The sequence below is a fragment of the Festucalex cinctus genome, chromosome 16 (genome assembly GCF_051991245.1).
Source record: "Festucalex cinctus isolate MCC-2025b chromosome 16, RoL_Fcin_1.0, whole genome shotgun sequence".
NCBI lineage: Eukaryota > Metazoa > Chordata > Actinopteri > Syngnathiformes > Syngnathidae > Festucalex > Festucalex cinctus.
Window position 1 is genome coordinate 10,986,477 of NC_135426.1, and position 16,677 is coordinate 11,003,153.

General features: G+C 43.1%; 1 protein-coding gene across 8 annotated transcripts in view; it reads right to left on the minus strand.

Moving 5' to 3' along the window:
- The window catches only part of LOC144003841 (uncharacterized), a 94,002-nt gene that overhangs the window by 47,113 nt on the left and 30,212 nt on the right, over positions 1-16,677 (minus strand). Inside the window, exon 7 of one of the 8 annotated variants that reach the window (XR_013279094.1) lies at positions 531-586. The exons of the other annotated variants lie outside the window; for them this stretch is intronic. The gene's annotated coding sequence lies outside the window, so the exon portion shown is untranslated. Of the gene's footprint in view, positions 1-530; positions 587-16,677 lie in introns of those variants that run through there. 8 annotated transcript variants of the gene reach the window in all.

Below are 16,677 nucleotides of genomic sequence, written 5' to 3' on the forward strand. Positions count from 1 at the left end.
GCACTGACACTGCATTCAACCGTGCAGCCTGCCAAGCATACGCCGCAGCAATACATGTTTACAAAAGGCTTGTACTCACAGTATGGCCTGTTTATTTTTTTGCCAAAGACATACTGGAAGATGACGACATACTAGCAGATACAAGCACACATGTAAAGACATGCGGAAAATGAATAATGAATCTTCCTCGTAGTGCAGGCAAAGTAATAAGAAGCTTTCCTATGTTATTGTGACACAATTGTGACTATACTTAGTGTGGTTCGCAACTTGAGCCGTGCAACATTGTGCTGAGCCTGCATAGGCAGTAGCTGCAATATACCTTGAAATTGATCTTACCTCTCAATATTCAAGAATTGCATGAACCTTCGCAGCCTATTTTATGAATGTGTTCTTAGTAGCACTCGCCGATGGTCATTACTAAGACAAAACAGTCAAAACTGACTTTATTTGGTAACATCCCATCAAACACCAGCAAATGTGTTCAAGTTTGAAGAGGATAGGTTACAAAAATAAGATAAATACAATATTCACTTGTTTTGAAAAATCCGAACTTGTGTAAAATCCAGTTCCATGCATGTCTCTCCACCTTGTGGAACAAAGAGAAACAGCATCATTCGAGTTGCTCAAGTTCCCCTTTCATAGCTTGGCCCATAGTTGGCATTGCATTCCCCTCCTCATTTGCATGCCTCTGATGGACTTAATCAACACTGTGAACTTATTTGTCAGGGGCTTGTACGCATCAGATGCTCATTTACATGTCAGCGTAATGTGGTTTTTAAGACAAATTGAAGACAAACAGTGAAGGTTAAAGAGGCTGCAATGAATTCAATAGACTTTGTGCTGCCATTTTGTTATATGACAGCAAACAGACATGATCTGCAACACTTGACAGCCTGTGGAGGATTGCTGTGGTAGTGGTGGGAGAGCTGCAATGTGAATAATTATCATCATAACTAATGATGATTCATGGCTGTTTTTCCAGAGATCAGTGATGCAAACAGATTGCGCCGTGATTGGGGCGGGTAAGTTTATCCCTGCGCACCCAACTGGAGGGCACCCAGTTCTCAAACACAAAGCCTGAAGTCAACTCCGCTCATACCACACATACACACACACACACACACACGTTCGCGCGCACGCATGCACAGCATTTGTGTTTTTCTTAATTTCACTTTGCCGCTACACAAACATCATTAATCAAAGCTGACTAAGATTAGTCACTGGCAAGCTCCCCTACCTATTTAAATATAATCAAATCAATGTTGGAACATTTACATTCATGCAGTAGCACAGCGGCAGGGCTAGTTCACATGACAACAAATAATAAGATATTCAAAAGTTGTGAGGATCTCAGATTTGGTCAAACTCTGACCTTGTCAGCTGACTTTGAGTTAGACAGAGATGTCACCAAAGTTTGCTGTCATGCTTAACACACAAGCACTGATGAAAACTAAAATGTTCACCAATTTAGCATTACTCATTTGTCTAGTATACGTTTGCTCATATTTGGGAGCAATCAGGAAAAAAAATAAAAAAATCTTTCACTTTGAATGACACCTGGAATGATTCAAAATATCCCCAATACGTCCGCTTCAAACCAAAATGGCAGCCCGTCTGTCTCATTTTGGGGTTCTTATGACTTTTGTGAGTTGACTCAAAAGATAAGTTTGCGTTGCTAGGTGAAACTCGTTTGCATTTTATCCCCTATAGATATGAGAAAGCCCTGGAAACAGTGATTAGGTTTGTTAGGTTTTATTGCAATGAAGCAACATCAATATGCCCTTGGGACTCGATGCTTTCTTGGTGCATTATGTTAATATTTGGTGGATATCTGTTCCAGAACTAGTACTCAGTGTGCTTCTTTCTGGAAATAAAAGTGTACAGTGCCTTTCTTTTACTTAGGTTGCTGTTTTAATATAAAGTGAGTGGTCTTTACTTAAGGCACAGATGAGAGAGGCTGGCGAAGTCAGATATTTGATTTGTGATATTGCAGCAGAAAAGAAGCAAAAACTTTTCTTTTTCCTTGGCCTAAAGCTAACGTGACATGGTAATGGCTCATAAAGGGAAAGTAAATTGGGAGAGTGAGGTTTATGACCACGGTGCACTGGGAGCTAAAGCGCCAGAGGAAGCAGCGGCGAGATGACTGTATCTGGGCGGGATACCAGTTTTTTGTGAGGGAATAAAGTCTCTTTCTCTCGCTGGGAATAAAAAAAAATAAATATTCTCATGCTGATCCAATGAATAAAAATTACAGACGCCGCATAGATTTGATTATGAGAATTGAATTTGGTCTCGTCTTTTACAGTTTACCCGCCCCGCGGGAATGGGCCAGCAGAAGCCATCCATGTCAATTTAACAGATCTGTCCAATAACAATGACTATTTCAGCCCAGCGTCTGCAGACATTCCGGCTGCAGTGATTGGCGTCTGTATCGAGGGATACCACAGCGGGGCCACTGAATTAAACATGAGGGGGCGCGAGTAAATTGAGATGCCACCGCCGACATGCTTGTGTCAAACCTTTGACCTCACCTTCGTCAGATGGATCACCCACACCTGGCTGCAGTGTGAGAGCGCAATGAGGCCTGTGATTGGATAGTGCTGCCAAAAAAGCCTTGTTGTTTAGAGCACTCTTTGAGCAATAAAAGAAACATTTGGAATTTAATGAGGCGTGCACACCAGCAGCGATTTTCACCACCTTTGTTCACCTTCCTTTGGCTGACTTTTTATGGACAAAGGCATCACACACACAAGAAGTCAAAATGTGAGGAAATATGGAGTTAGTCTGCACTTTTTTTTTCTTCTGGGAAACCTTTCTCTAAGATTTTGCAGTTTGTACGCGGGCACTTCATACAAAAACTTTGCCAAAACTGTTCCCACAATCACAAAGAGTCAGATTACTATCCAAAATGTCTGATAGCCAAAAACTACTCGTATCAGCTGGTTTGATTTAGAAACTTCAAATTGTTTGTTTTCATCCTTGACAGGTCCCCAACTGTTCAACCATCCAGCAGTGGCAGCAATTTGTTGTGGTTTTAGGCACTGGCATAGAAGGAAACTCCAAGTGAGAAAATGGGACTTCACACAGTTCAAAATCTCTCCACAGTGATGCTCGAATTCGAAGTTCTTACTGCAGGGAGAGAAAGAAATGCCCAATGTGCTTACCGCTCTCAGTTACCTTGTGCCAACTGGAGCCTCGTGCCCAGATTTCTCTGGGCGTCATATGCAGGAACTTTGGCAGGCTCCTCAACAGCCTCGAGCCTGTGATGGAGAGTCCAAGCCTCAGCCATAAAATACCACAGGAACATGCCCAAACTAACTGGAGTGGAAAGCCTGACCTGGGCTGTGAGTGTTACAGGTTACTGCCAGAATGCATAAGCGCCCTTGTGCTAATCGGATGCCACTTTGGAGAGGACGACAACTACACGGTCAAAGCAATCACAGCAGGAGGAACATAGCAGTGGATTTTATCTTTAGGGTTTTGAGGACTGGGATCGGGATGCTCATGAATCGTTAACGTCAGCCCATTGAGCCAATACCCCACCGAAGGCGCGAACGATTGCTAATGTAGCGGACGTTGGTGTCTCATCAGGGTTCGTTCAAGGTAACAAGTTCATTTGCTAAATGTTGAACATGTTCAAAATTTCTTTGTGACAAGAAATAACATTAAAACTGTTGGCAAACGTCTGGCGAACATGAGATCTTGAACAAACCCTGATGAGAAATCAAAATTGCAAACGTTCGCCCCCTCAGGCTTTTGTACAACAAAGTCATCGGTCCGTGTTAAGGTAAGCAGTGCCCGTTGGGCTCACCAGCAGAAGACGAGAATATTGGCAAGGAGTTTATCAGCAAGTTGGTAAATGCGCAGCAGCTAAGTTGAAGGTAAGAGTTTCACAGAGTTTGAACTACCCATCACCAAGAAAACTGCCATCAGCATTAAAAACTAATTAGTCATTTTACGTAATAACAAAAAAAAACAACAACAAAAAAACCTACACAGAGCCAACTCGGGTCAATAATAATTGTTTTTCTTTGTAAATATGAGTTAATTTAGATTCCTTTAATTTACTGGAGCTCATTAAAACCCACAATCAAAAGAATCCAACAATTACCAATGCGGCTGTTTGCCTAATAGCCCTGAAGGTTTCCCAGTGAAAATCTCTATTCTGTTTACAGTTAAGTGGATTGAGATCCGCAGCTCCAAATGCAGAGGTTACCTTTCACCCCCTGATGCGGTTAAGACAACCACTGGCACAAGCGCTGCTGCAGGGTTTAATGTCAAGGAGGGAAAATCATGACACACTTTCTCAAGAGCAAAATGGGAGAGGGTGCAAAAAGCGGCAGCTCTCAAGCTGTAATGGAGCGCAGCGGCGGGTGGCTCGCCACATGTTGTACCGGTTGCCTGGAGCGCCATGGCAACAGGGAGAAGGAAGATGGAAAGGTGTAGGTTCAAGGACTTCACTTGTTCCAGCAAGATTCTAATTACGTCGGGCATCCGCGTTTAGCGAGACGGATGCTCAGGCAACAAACGCAAACGATCCCCGGAGATTCTGCTGCTTTTTGTTTTTCCCTTTAAAAAGGCCTTCTACATTTGCATGTTTGTGAAATGACTACAAAGAAGAAAGATTATAGGATAGATAGTGAACATAGAAGTGAACACAGATAGACGCCGACAGAATGGGAGCTGTTTGAAGGAAGCTGGTAAGGGATAAGAGAAAGGAACAAAATGGAGAAGGACTGGGGAGATTTGTCGGACTATAAAAAGAGTCAGTTTTCCTGTTTTAGATACAAACACATAAAAGGTGGAAATCAAATATTTGGTAGAATCGGGATGTGTTGGAGTCCTGCTTTGGCTTGGCTGTCAGAGATATATGCGGCTCATATTTACCACTATCTGCTATTTTGTATGTTGGCATTTTCTCTACAGGCTACATATGTTTCCTAACCACAAATTTAAGACCAACACAATCAATACTCATTAAGAGATGTCCAGCGATGCTTGAAACAACAGTTTCATCTCGGGTGTTTTCTATGGGTGGTGTGCCTCGAGATTTTGTCAATGAAAAAAAGTGTGCCGTGGCTCAAAAAAGGTTGAGAAACACTGCCCCAGTCCCAAGTGTCGGGACAACGGACTGGGGAAAAGCGGGCTGAGCTGGGCAGTGCGAAAGGCTTGTGACTCTTGTCTTTACAACTCTACAAAAACTATGCCAAGAAATCGATCATCGTCATATCTCTTCAATAGATCAGAAAACTAATTTTGAAAGAAAAAAAAACGTTGCTATTAGCTCAGCAGTCAAAGGTTGCTCATGTTCAGAATTATGCTAAACCACGAGCCTGCTAATACTCTAAGGTCGAGCTAATCCATTACATTTATCGAGCCAGCGCTGTAATCTTCCAGCGTGCATTTGACCATACCGTGGCACGCCCCTCCCTGCCCACATTGTGCACCGCGTACCGAACTCCGACATTGTTAAGGCAAGATTAGCGAAAATGAATGGTGCTTTAATGCACAAGTTGTCAGATCTTCCTTGTGATTCCTCGGTCAGGTATTTTCAGGACACTGATATTTCTCTGTGAAGCAAGCAAAGGGGGCTTTGTAGTTTCTGGTCATTTTGGAGGGAATCGACTGGTCATGTGTGTGGTCCTCCACAAAGTTTGATCCAGCGCAGACATTTTTCATAGTCGTTTGAGGGTTTAGGGAAGGGAATAATCCGGACAGTGTCTCGTGACTACAGCAGGACACCCGTTAGTCGATCGGGATAACGGCTGTCATGCTAACACAAACCGTGACTACAGCGTTTAACTATTTTATTGATTTTTTATTGGTTTTAGACCAACAAGCAACGCGCTACCGGCATCAGGATTACTTTTGTTTGTCCACAGCAAAATGCACGTGTCGTCGCAGACATGACGTCTTCCGTCTTGATTGGTTTACTAGGTCATGCGGGCATGGTTTACGGTAAGGTCAATTGCGAGGAACACCGCCGTCCTTGCATGTGACATGGTTCTATCTATATAGTGTAGGCGGGGAGGCAGTTAGATCCCCCGGGAACAGGATACACGCCGGGATGACAGTGTGCCGCAACAATCCCTTTGTTGCCTGTAATGGATTATTTCATAGTAACATGCAACTGGACTGCATCGCTGATGGATAGTGGCCATTGTTATGGTAAAGTCCCTCCATTCCGCTGGGTCACCTATTAATCTCAAAGTCAACGTGCCATTGTGTAAAATTTCCCATTAAACCGCAGCACCTTGACAACAATGAATGTGTCAGTGTGGTACTTTCCTTATATGAAGAATTGAAAGAAAAAGAAATATTTAGAAATGCATTACGCAAATTGATGACCACTTGTAGAATGACAGCGAAAGAAAACTTGTACATAATAGCATGAATGCTTTCAATTTGGGAGGGGGCAGGTTAAAAGGCTGGCCAACCCAATTTCCTGGGTGATTGTGAACCAGGCTGACCTGCTGTTGTGTTAAGCAGCAACACACGCTGACCCTGGGACGAGAGGACTGACAAGAGAAGTCGCAGCTGTGAAAAAGAGACAAAAGGCAAACATTGAGCGCGGCAGAAGACTTGATTGAGTTGTTGCAGCTTTGCAGAGATCAAATTTCTACTTCTCTCTTTCGCTGTCTGGCAGTTTGTAAGGCTCCAACATTGTTACTGTCAAAATTCACACTGTGCTGCCAATGCAGAAGTCGCACGCGCGATGACACATACATGCACATGCACTTGTACTTGTACTTGTACTTGCCGCCCACTCGCGTGTTGATTTATCAAGCAATTCCTTCCTCTGACTGACTTCTTCTGACATAGCCACCTGAGGAAACAAGCTGACATTCTCCGCAAAAACTACACATTTGTTTCACATTTGGTCCACTCTTAACTACTAACTTTGGGGAGCGCCTTGTTGAGTTTGTTTGCATGTACTCCCCGTGACTGTGTTCACCTCACAACTACGTACTTTTAAAATAAGGTACTATTAGCTTTGTAGGGTCTTCCACACTTGGCCAAACACCACCATGATTACAAAGTTGAGGGCACAAGAGACAACAAAAGAGAAAATCATTTGACGAGGGGCTGGGATCAGAAGCTAACACCCCAAAAGCCTCGAGGGGGACTGAAGAAGAGGGTGATTAAAGCCCGACATCAAATCCAACACATCCTTTCGGATCCACAGGAAGCAGCTGCAAAGCTCTGATTAGCATCAATGACACTCCACCCCATCCATCTGATCCCCCGTGGAAGCCTGTTAAACCCAAATGGGCTTGCTTGTTAAAACTGGCATCTTGTAAATAATAGATCCTCTTATCAATACCTCTGGGAGGGAGCACTGCATAAACAAGAGAGTGAGGTTATCAAATCTAAAAGGTGAACAAGCTAATCAGATTTGGAGCGACAGCCATCACTTGCTTCCCGGAAACCGGCAGGTCATCTTCTGTTGTAATACGAGCAAAGGCTGTTTTCCCAATCAGACCGACGCAACAGATGAGAGTACCCTTAAACGGCGATGTCAGAACAAAGGAAAAAGGACATGATGCTGAGGAATTTGCAAGCCGCCTTCGAGGCAGACGTTAGAACAATGACAAGGCTTTGTGGGTTTTTCCACTTTCAACGGACAAATGTGAAACCAAGTGGAGTGGCTCTTTGAAAAACACGTGACCACGACTAATATTGTGGCCCACATTGATGCAACTGTGCCACGTTCGTACCACTGGAGACACCTGTGACAACTAAGTGCAGCCCCCAGCCCCAACCCACCCCAGCTTCCTGTATTGTTGTCCAAGTCATAAATTGCTTCTCTGCACCCGTGTCCATTAAACACATTACAGCTCGTACACCAAGGGTGCCAACAAAAGCTGCCAAACAAAAGTGAAACAAGTGATGAGTTCCAAAGGGGTTAACATAATAGAGCAAATGCAGCAGTAGTTATCAGCGCTTTGGAAGAAAAGCCCGCCGAGATGGAGGTAAAGAGATTGGGTTTAGAGAGACAGTGGAGAAAAAGCTCATTAAACCACTGTCATTGAGGAAATGGACAATAAAAAAAAGCATAAGAATGAACACAAGAGACCGTGAAAGAAAGAGAACAGATGAGAGGCTGGACTGAGGAGAAAAGGCAGATAAGCGATAGGGAGAGAGGGAATTGCCGGAGTTACAGTATGGCCTCTACAATCCGTTCCTTTCACATAAACCTGTCCGGATGCTGAAATGCAATCAGTGAAAAATTTCAATTCCTCCCTGCTTCGCACTCATTTAGATGAGGCATCTGGAGGTTGCTTCTTTTTATTCTGTCAAACTCCATTTGTGTACCAGCCAGAGATATTTTTCTTCTTTGTCTCTCTCAGAACACGCTGTTGGCTGAGCTTCAATGAGTCTCAACGGGCCGCATGACGTTCACCTGGGGAGTTTTAGCAACGGACGAGACGAAAACTGTGGCGCATCGTTCTTGTTTCAGTACTGATGAAGGGAAAATAAACCCCTCCGTGGAATGGAGTGAACAAACATCAGTCATACTAAGACGAGTCGCAGCGCTGTCCTTCATGGTTTGAGAGGGACAGAATATTAAAGCAACCACATTAAGGCAGAACCTTTGATGTGGCTCTGGGTTTGGCTCCCAAGTGTCCGGCAAGTGTACATTCAGCAGTGTTTGAGCAGAGCAACATCTTGAAGTCTTGTTTACTTGATCCAGGTCGGGCGGATGTGTAAGAGAATCTCCAACGGAAGAAAAAAAAAAAAGAGGGTTCAGGTAAAGTGTCAACATTCCGTTTAACCAAATCCACAGTGCCTTTTCCTCGCCTTCTTCTCCCTCGTCATTACGCAAACTCTGACTTTGATCTCCAGCGGCTTTATCGCAGCAAACAGCAGCCAGAGACGTATGATCAGAGGCTTGCAGCACCTCAGATGGAATCCAGACGGGGAGAGGAAGATAGTGGAAAGAGTGGGCTGGGACTGAATGTTGATAGTAAAAATGTGTCATCTCCAGAGAGTGGGAAACTATAGGAGACAGTGAAAAGTAAGACACCTCTGAATCATCCTTAATTAAAACAACTGCCTCTGAACTTAAAGGATCATAAATTCAAAGCAAAAATGGTTTCAGTTTAAGTGCAAATGCTGAACCAACTAAACAGATGGATCCGTTTTTCATTTTGGAATGAAAGGGAGCTAGTACATGGTTAAGGTTCCATTTCACTGCTTCTGCTTGCAATTCTCTTAAAAACCTTGAAATCTTCTAAATGATTCGATCTCCAACCGAGCCTTTTCAAGCCAATAACTTTTCAACTCCAATGAACTCAGTGAAGACACAGGCTAAGCATTCCAAGACACGTCCCTGAAATGGAAGCTGAACCAATTTGATATGTGACTATGACACAATGCAAATACTGCACGTATGGCTGTCATGTCGAAAGATCATGACATTATTAGGGTTCATCGTGTGGTTGCCTCACCGCCAAAGGCTACAATCCATCCCAGCAATTAAAGTGTAATTGATTTACCTCGATAGAATGGAGGAGAGACACCGACAGCCCGCAGCTGAGGATTTCTCCGTGCAGAGGACAGCCAGATTGCCCTTGCAGTCGGACCGCCTGATCAATTTGATTAAAGTGTGAAAGGACACTTAAGATCTCAATTGCTGGCACATTAGCAGTCCACCAAGGCCCTACGATGCAGAATCCAAATTTTTGAGGTATTGCGGCAACTGCAAAGATTATTTGATTCCACTTAGATATGCCCCCGGCGATTGCAAATGCTTAAATAAGAAAGGACCTGCTTGGTTTGAAACATCAATTTCCAAATGTTGCTTTAGTAGAAAAATAAAAAAACAATCGCATGGCAGCAGAGGTAGATGCAGACAATTACGCTATTTCAGCAGTTGTGATGATGATTGGATTTTTATGAGCCTTCTCAAAGACAAGTTAGCATGTAGATGAGGCAAAGTTGAGAATGGACCCTGCGAAATCAACGTCTAAACATTCATCTGCAGTATTTTTTTTCCACAGCAAATTATCAGTTGAGACATCCCATCTTCTCTACACGCACCTTAAAAAAAAATAGGATCATTTTTCACTATATTGCTAAAATGTGTTTGTGGAAATTTGTTATGTTGATTTATAATGAAGAAGACAGCCCATCTGCTGAGGTTTATTTTACCGTTTTTTATATTTAAGATTTTTGGGGAGCATATCAAAGAATCATTTCATTTTTAGTCTCTGGAAATCCCAGTTGAAAAAAAAGTTCTTGTGAATATTGCATCGCTCACAGTTTTAAAGTCTGCCTTGAGGAGAAGCACACAAAAGATGTTTGCGGTAATAGTGCGAGCAGCAACGCGCAACCAATCATCGTGTAACTTGTAACAGATTAACGTCCAACTTGAAAGTAATGATTTTCAATCCCGACGGGATCAATAAGGCTTCAACTTTTTTTCAACAAAAAAGTTGTTTCCTCACACTTCAACCACATGGAAAAAAAATATTCTAGTCAGGTCCTATACTCATACAGTGTTAGGGGAAACCAATCTCCTCACTGATTGCCCTCACTAATTTAATGGCGCTCGTGATGAGTTGTGCACCTTTTACCATTTCATCTCTTGATCAATAACTTACAACGGCAAGGACGGGCCGAAACATCCTGACGTTTAAACCAAGGATGAAGCCGTAAATATACACGGACGACATCGAAGCCATCGCCAGTAACTTTGGACATGACACATATATTTTTACATCACAAGTGATAAAAGCAACTGAACTCCTATTAAGGAATTTAACTGACATGTCCCTGAAAAATCCCAGCAGGACGTAATGACGCCCACTGTCTTTGTTTTACATTTATATTTGTGGGCAATTTGCATTTGCATGCCCACACTCTGCATACCAGTAAAAATGGTGCAATATATTACAAGAGCATTGCAATAAATCCCACCCCCTTGCTCCCTGATGATGGTTTTGACTGAAGTCATTTGAGAGTGCTGCTGATTAATCTGACGATCATTTCCTTATTTTGACAATCCGACGGTGGGTCGTGCCAAGAGGTTTCTGCAAATGTCGAAGGGGCAAAGTTGCTTATGTAAGGCAGTACTTGTCATGCAAGATGCAGACATGAGGATTTCTTCAAACCCGCAGTCATGAATACGAAATATCTGTATATAGACGCTGTAGGCATTGAACTAACGTGCATATAATAGATTTATTTCATCGTGAGTCCTTGTCATTGTACAAAATGATTGACGGTTGAGCCTGAAGATCTCAAACAATATGAAAGCAATTGCTGCAACGAAATCTGATTTCTAAAGATGTATTTAAAGGCATAAAGCCTCCATCCTAATTGCATACTAAATTTGCCAATGTATGCAAACAAAGGTTGTTTTGCGACAGCTTCGATTAAAAGTCATCGGGTTGAAACCTAGAGACTGAAGGCTTCAGAATGTGGGGAGATTTAAATATGGATGGAAAATATCAAAGAGCATAAAGAATCACATGGCACAGTCAGACAGAAATGTCTGCTGCTTTTCAAATGCTTTTTACTTTCTCAAAGTTCAGTTAAACTTTTAATACATTTGTCTCCTCTGCTCTTTAAAATTGTATTTTATCTGTAAAATCTGCTCATCGTCTACCTGCCCGGCACTAATCTCAATTAATCTGCTAGAGTTAAATTGACCTAAAGACTTTCGTTTCACCAATTTGACCCGCTTGTTGAGCCAGAAAAGCTGTCAAGCCATGAATTTAAAAAAAAAAAAAAAAAAAAAAGGAAAAACGTATTTCAAAACATTTTCGACCGAGGGAAGCAGTAAACGTCTCAAGCCAGGCAAGGGTAGCCCGCAAAGTCAAGCGTCTCCAACTCAGCGGGAACCTGATTGGGCCGATAGCACAGTGAGTTGCGGGAATAGGGAGGCTATTAGGTGATTGGTGCTTCATTTAAGAAATCACTTACGCCCGAGGCTCCCCGACACTCGAGGGGCTCTCTGTGCAAATTAAAGCCACATTAAAAGTGCAGAGTACCAAAGAGCCACTGGACTCCCAGCTTGATGACATGGGCAGAGATATTTTGGTCTTTTTTGGGCCGAGTATCCTAGAGGATTCAGCTGAATTCCATGTTGAACTCACAAATGATGTTCTTATTTCTTGTTGTCTGTGTTTAGTTCATTCAAAAAGGTGAGACGGTGTTCACTCAAAGTCAATCACTGAGCGCGACCACCACCAGCAGTGCTGCATTTCTATAACCACACAATTAGAATATTTATGAGCAGTCCCGCTGATGGAAATGTTATTTTGCCTCACCCTACCACTCCCTCTCTCCCATTTAGGCTTATTCCGCTGTATCTCACCAGCACATGCAATGATGTGAATATTAACGGCTGATTCTTATCGATATGTGGATTAAAGACATAGTGTATAATGGGCAAAGTCTGCTGTGCCCCCTCCCCAAGGGCCATGATGATAGTGAGCATAAGATTGTGAGTGGGGGGGTGTGGGGTATGGCAACAAATATTCTCCCGCCTTGTCATCATAATAATACAGTCTGTGAGCCAAGCCTCAATCATTTTAACCGGAAGTTTACATCTGGTGATTTATTGACGGTATCTCGCACTTACCGGGCTAAGAATGATCTTGCCACGGGGGATACCACCATCCTCCAGATATATGAGAAGCTTTTGCACGCCATTTGTTTGGGGGGGAAAAAAACATAATTATACAATATATTCAGTCTGCAATGTACTGTATATAAAAGACCAGTGTGGACTTTCAGGTTTTGTGAGTTCATGCTGATGGCGGATAGCATTGGAATGATGACACTGAAAAGTAATTTTGTCTCGAGGCTATGGGAAATCACGGCATGTATTCCAAGTCAAATAAATACTAGTGGGAGAACAGGAAGAACGGAGCAGGAGATCAGCAGGCAGATTGATGCAGTGGATACTGTTAACTAATATCGTCTGTCATGATGTTGCAGAGCCAAAATCGGTTCATCTACCTTCCCAAGCCTCATTGTGGCTCATGATGGAAAGAACAAGACGATGGATACAAGTGATGAAATGAGCTTCCATCACAGGATGTTCAAGTGAGAGGCTCGGTCATCGAGGGGAGGGGGGAATCTACGCTACTATACTTCTGCATTGTGATGAGCCACGAGGCGGCTTGGGCTCTTGGTTAAGATGTCTCCTGGTCGCCATCCTGGTGAGGTGCTCCAGGGATGTCTCACTGGAAAGAATCCCTGAGAATGACCCAGGACATAATCGAGACACTTTATCCTCCGGCTGTACTGGGAACACCTCTGAATCCCCCTCCTCCCTGGATGGGCTGGACGAAGTGGCTGGGGAGAGGAAAGTCTGGACTTCTCTAATTAAGATGCTGCCTCTGCCACCCTAATGGATGGTTGCAAGAATGGGACCAACTCTCCCTCCTCCAAGGCCTTTTGTACACCATTATTGATTCCTAACATATTTCTATAAATGTATTGTATTTAGGATTAAAGCATTATTTGCTGCACCATGACCTTAAGACTTCAAGGACAGAGCGTTAAAAAAAAAAAAAAAAAAAAGTTGGATTTTTGAGATTGCATAACGCCGTTCTTGACACTCCATCTTCCACGCAAGGTTCTACAGAAGGGGCCAAACATGGAAACTTCATACCATCAACTATTCGTCAAACTATTAGTCTAATTACTGTGTCCTACATTCGCCATTCTCCATCAAGCAATTACTCATGCTCGGGCGAGCGTCCATTCCTTTCAAAGCTTTTATGCTCACTTTGCCACCCTGGTGTGCAAACCTGGCAGCCACTGCGACACATAATCACGGGGAAAATGAGCGTGAATAAATGCATAAACAAAGGGAACACAAAGCTAAGAAAAAAAAGCGGTAGCTTGTCTGAAACCCATTAGGGCATCAATTGACAGACATCAGCATCTCAAAGTTAAAGCTCAACTAATGTCACAGATCCAAAGACAAGCCTCGTAAAGTGAACTTTGCAGTGACTTGCAAGGAGGCCACAGGCAGTGCAGCCACACACAGCATGACTCACGCGTTAAAACCGCAGTTTGAGCATCCACCACTAATTGAACAAGTTCTTCCTTGCGGGCAACCAAGGAGCCGGCAAGCGCAGAACATCCACGAGACGACGGATGAAGCCGCGCAGATAATTACAATCACCTGGTGCAGCAGGTGTGGCGCCACGCCCGACTCGATTAGATTCCGTCCTGATGCCATTAAAACGATGTGGGGCTTCACATCCTGAGGCAGGACAAGCCTGGCGCAACTCACACTCACTCAGGCGCAACAGTAATCGATAGTCATTACACAGCGCAAGTGCGCAGCATTCCAAAGTTGGAAGTTTCAACTATTTTGGAAAAGGGCGCACAGGAATCCCCCCCATAGACTCTCAGTGTTGAAAAACACCTTTAGTCTTAGCGGGAGAAGAAAACACTGAAAAACAAGTCGGAATGAAAAATTGATGATGCTCAGAGAGATCACATGCCTTAAATGTCACGAATGTAATATGGACACAGATGAATGCATCAATCATGAACCGGGGAAGGGGGTGCAAGCGGTGTTACGTGAAATCGATACAGGAAACAAACAAAATGTCACGTGCGATGGGAAACGGAGACAAATCACAACAGTGTGATGAAAATGGTAGCTATTGTTTGACCAGCACATACTCAAAATGTTGAACCCCATTTTTACTTGTTTAAGTTTGTCATGACTCGAGTCATGCAGGAGTAATGCTTGGGTCTTGTCTCATGTCTGGGGTAACGCCTGGGTTAAGTTTGACTAGAGTTCATGACCGTGCGCCAGAGTGTCTGTTTTAGTATTGATGTAACAGCATCCAGTTTCAACTAGTTTTAGGCTATATGATGTCTGGACTATGTGATGTCAGGAATCTTTAATGCTATGTGATGTCTAGGACGATCTGTAATACTATGTGATGTATATGATGTCAAGAATCTGTAATCGCATTACGGGGTCAACAGCCAATCAGAGAATTCCATGTCAGTACTGGTACTCACATGTCTAGGGAGAGATTGAGATTGATTGACTGTCTATAAAAGGGTCTGAGAATTGTGTGTTTTGCCGGATTATTGCTCACTGTTTTGCTGTGCTTCTTCGCTGCCCAAGGGGGGCTTGGCGTGTCGTGATTCGCGATGCATCCTCGTTGTTTTTAGTTTAGTCAAGTTATGTAAATATATAGTTAAAAACTTATTTGTGTCTGCATTTTGGGATCCAACCATTCAGCACACAACAAAGTTGGCTGAAGATTGAAACAAGAGCTGCAACCCTTTTCAATGAGATCCCTTATACAGTTGACCAACAAACTAGCAACAGGCAAATGACCAGGACGCTATCAATTCCCTAGGGCAGTTAGTAGGTAACTTGGTCCAGAAGACTGCTGCGACCGCTCAATTCCAGAGTGAATAGTTGACATTGGACTAAAGCGCTGAAATGTTCACTTCCTATTTGCTAGTCAACAACTAATTTTAATTATGTTCAGGAGATGTACCTGCAAATGCACTCCCATGCGCCATACAGACCATCAGGTGCCTCTTCGCGCTCATCTCACCCCGTTAAGAGTTGCCATTGAATTTTACCTGTGCGAGGCATCCAAAAGGAGTGCTTGTAGGACAGCAAACAACTCACCGTTCGTGCGAAAAATGATCTATTTGCACAAACACGAGACATTGTGACAGCCAAATCTAAAACCTCTTGGGCAATTCCTTCCGTAAATGGAGAGTCGATCCTTCAGTGCCTCAGCACACATCGCAATTTGTTTTATCTTCTGCCACACACGAAAGCATGGATGTATACACACTCTATTCACCCTGGAACAACGGCGTTCCCTACTTTAGGGAGCAGACAGTCAGCAGTGTAATTACAGCCTGTGTCCTTGCTCTCCTAAGCATCCCAAATGTCCCTGTATGGCATAGTTCTTTGGCAATATGATACATTTGGGATTTAGTAGGATTTGGCATAAAAAAAGAAAAAAAAATCAGACTGGAATTTCTAAAATAAGATATCAATGATATTCCCTACCATCCAAACATAATTGTGGATTATACATGGACTGTCATGTTTTGTGCTTACATTTCTGTTAAAATATGTTCAACTCAATTCTTTCAAAAATGTTAAAAAATAAGACGGTTGACAATGACAGACAATCACATTGACAAAGAACGGTGCATCAGGATATTTTATATTTTTGCTAAATAAAGGCAGAGACCTTTCTTTCGTCTCATGCAGACTGTACAAACCAACTGCGATTTTGTAAAATGGCGGACAGTTTGCGTCACACATCCACACAAATGTGTTTAAATGAAAAACGTTGAGGATCACAAGGCAGTAAGGACGAATGCTTCTGGGAAATGAGAGGAAGAACAAGTTTTATAACCTTCCAAATGTTATTTATAACCTCAACTGCGGATGTTGGAGATGATAAAAGCTCAGTAAACGACAGCGACAGCCTTGAGAAGGTTGTTGCCATTCAGCGGACAGTGACAAAGCCTTCAGAATCTTTGCTCAAATGTCAGGTTAAGGGAGTGCACAGATGGATGAAAAAGCACATAAAAATCACAGCGTGCGTCTGTTACAAAAAGGCTCACACTCAAGTTAATACCAAGAGAACTTGCTTCACACCACCTGCTTCCACCCCCTTCTCTCTTTGCTTCGGCGAGGTTTTTGGCTGC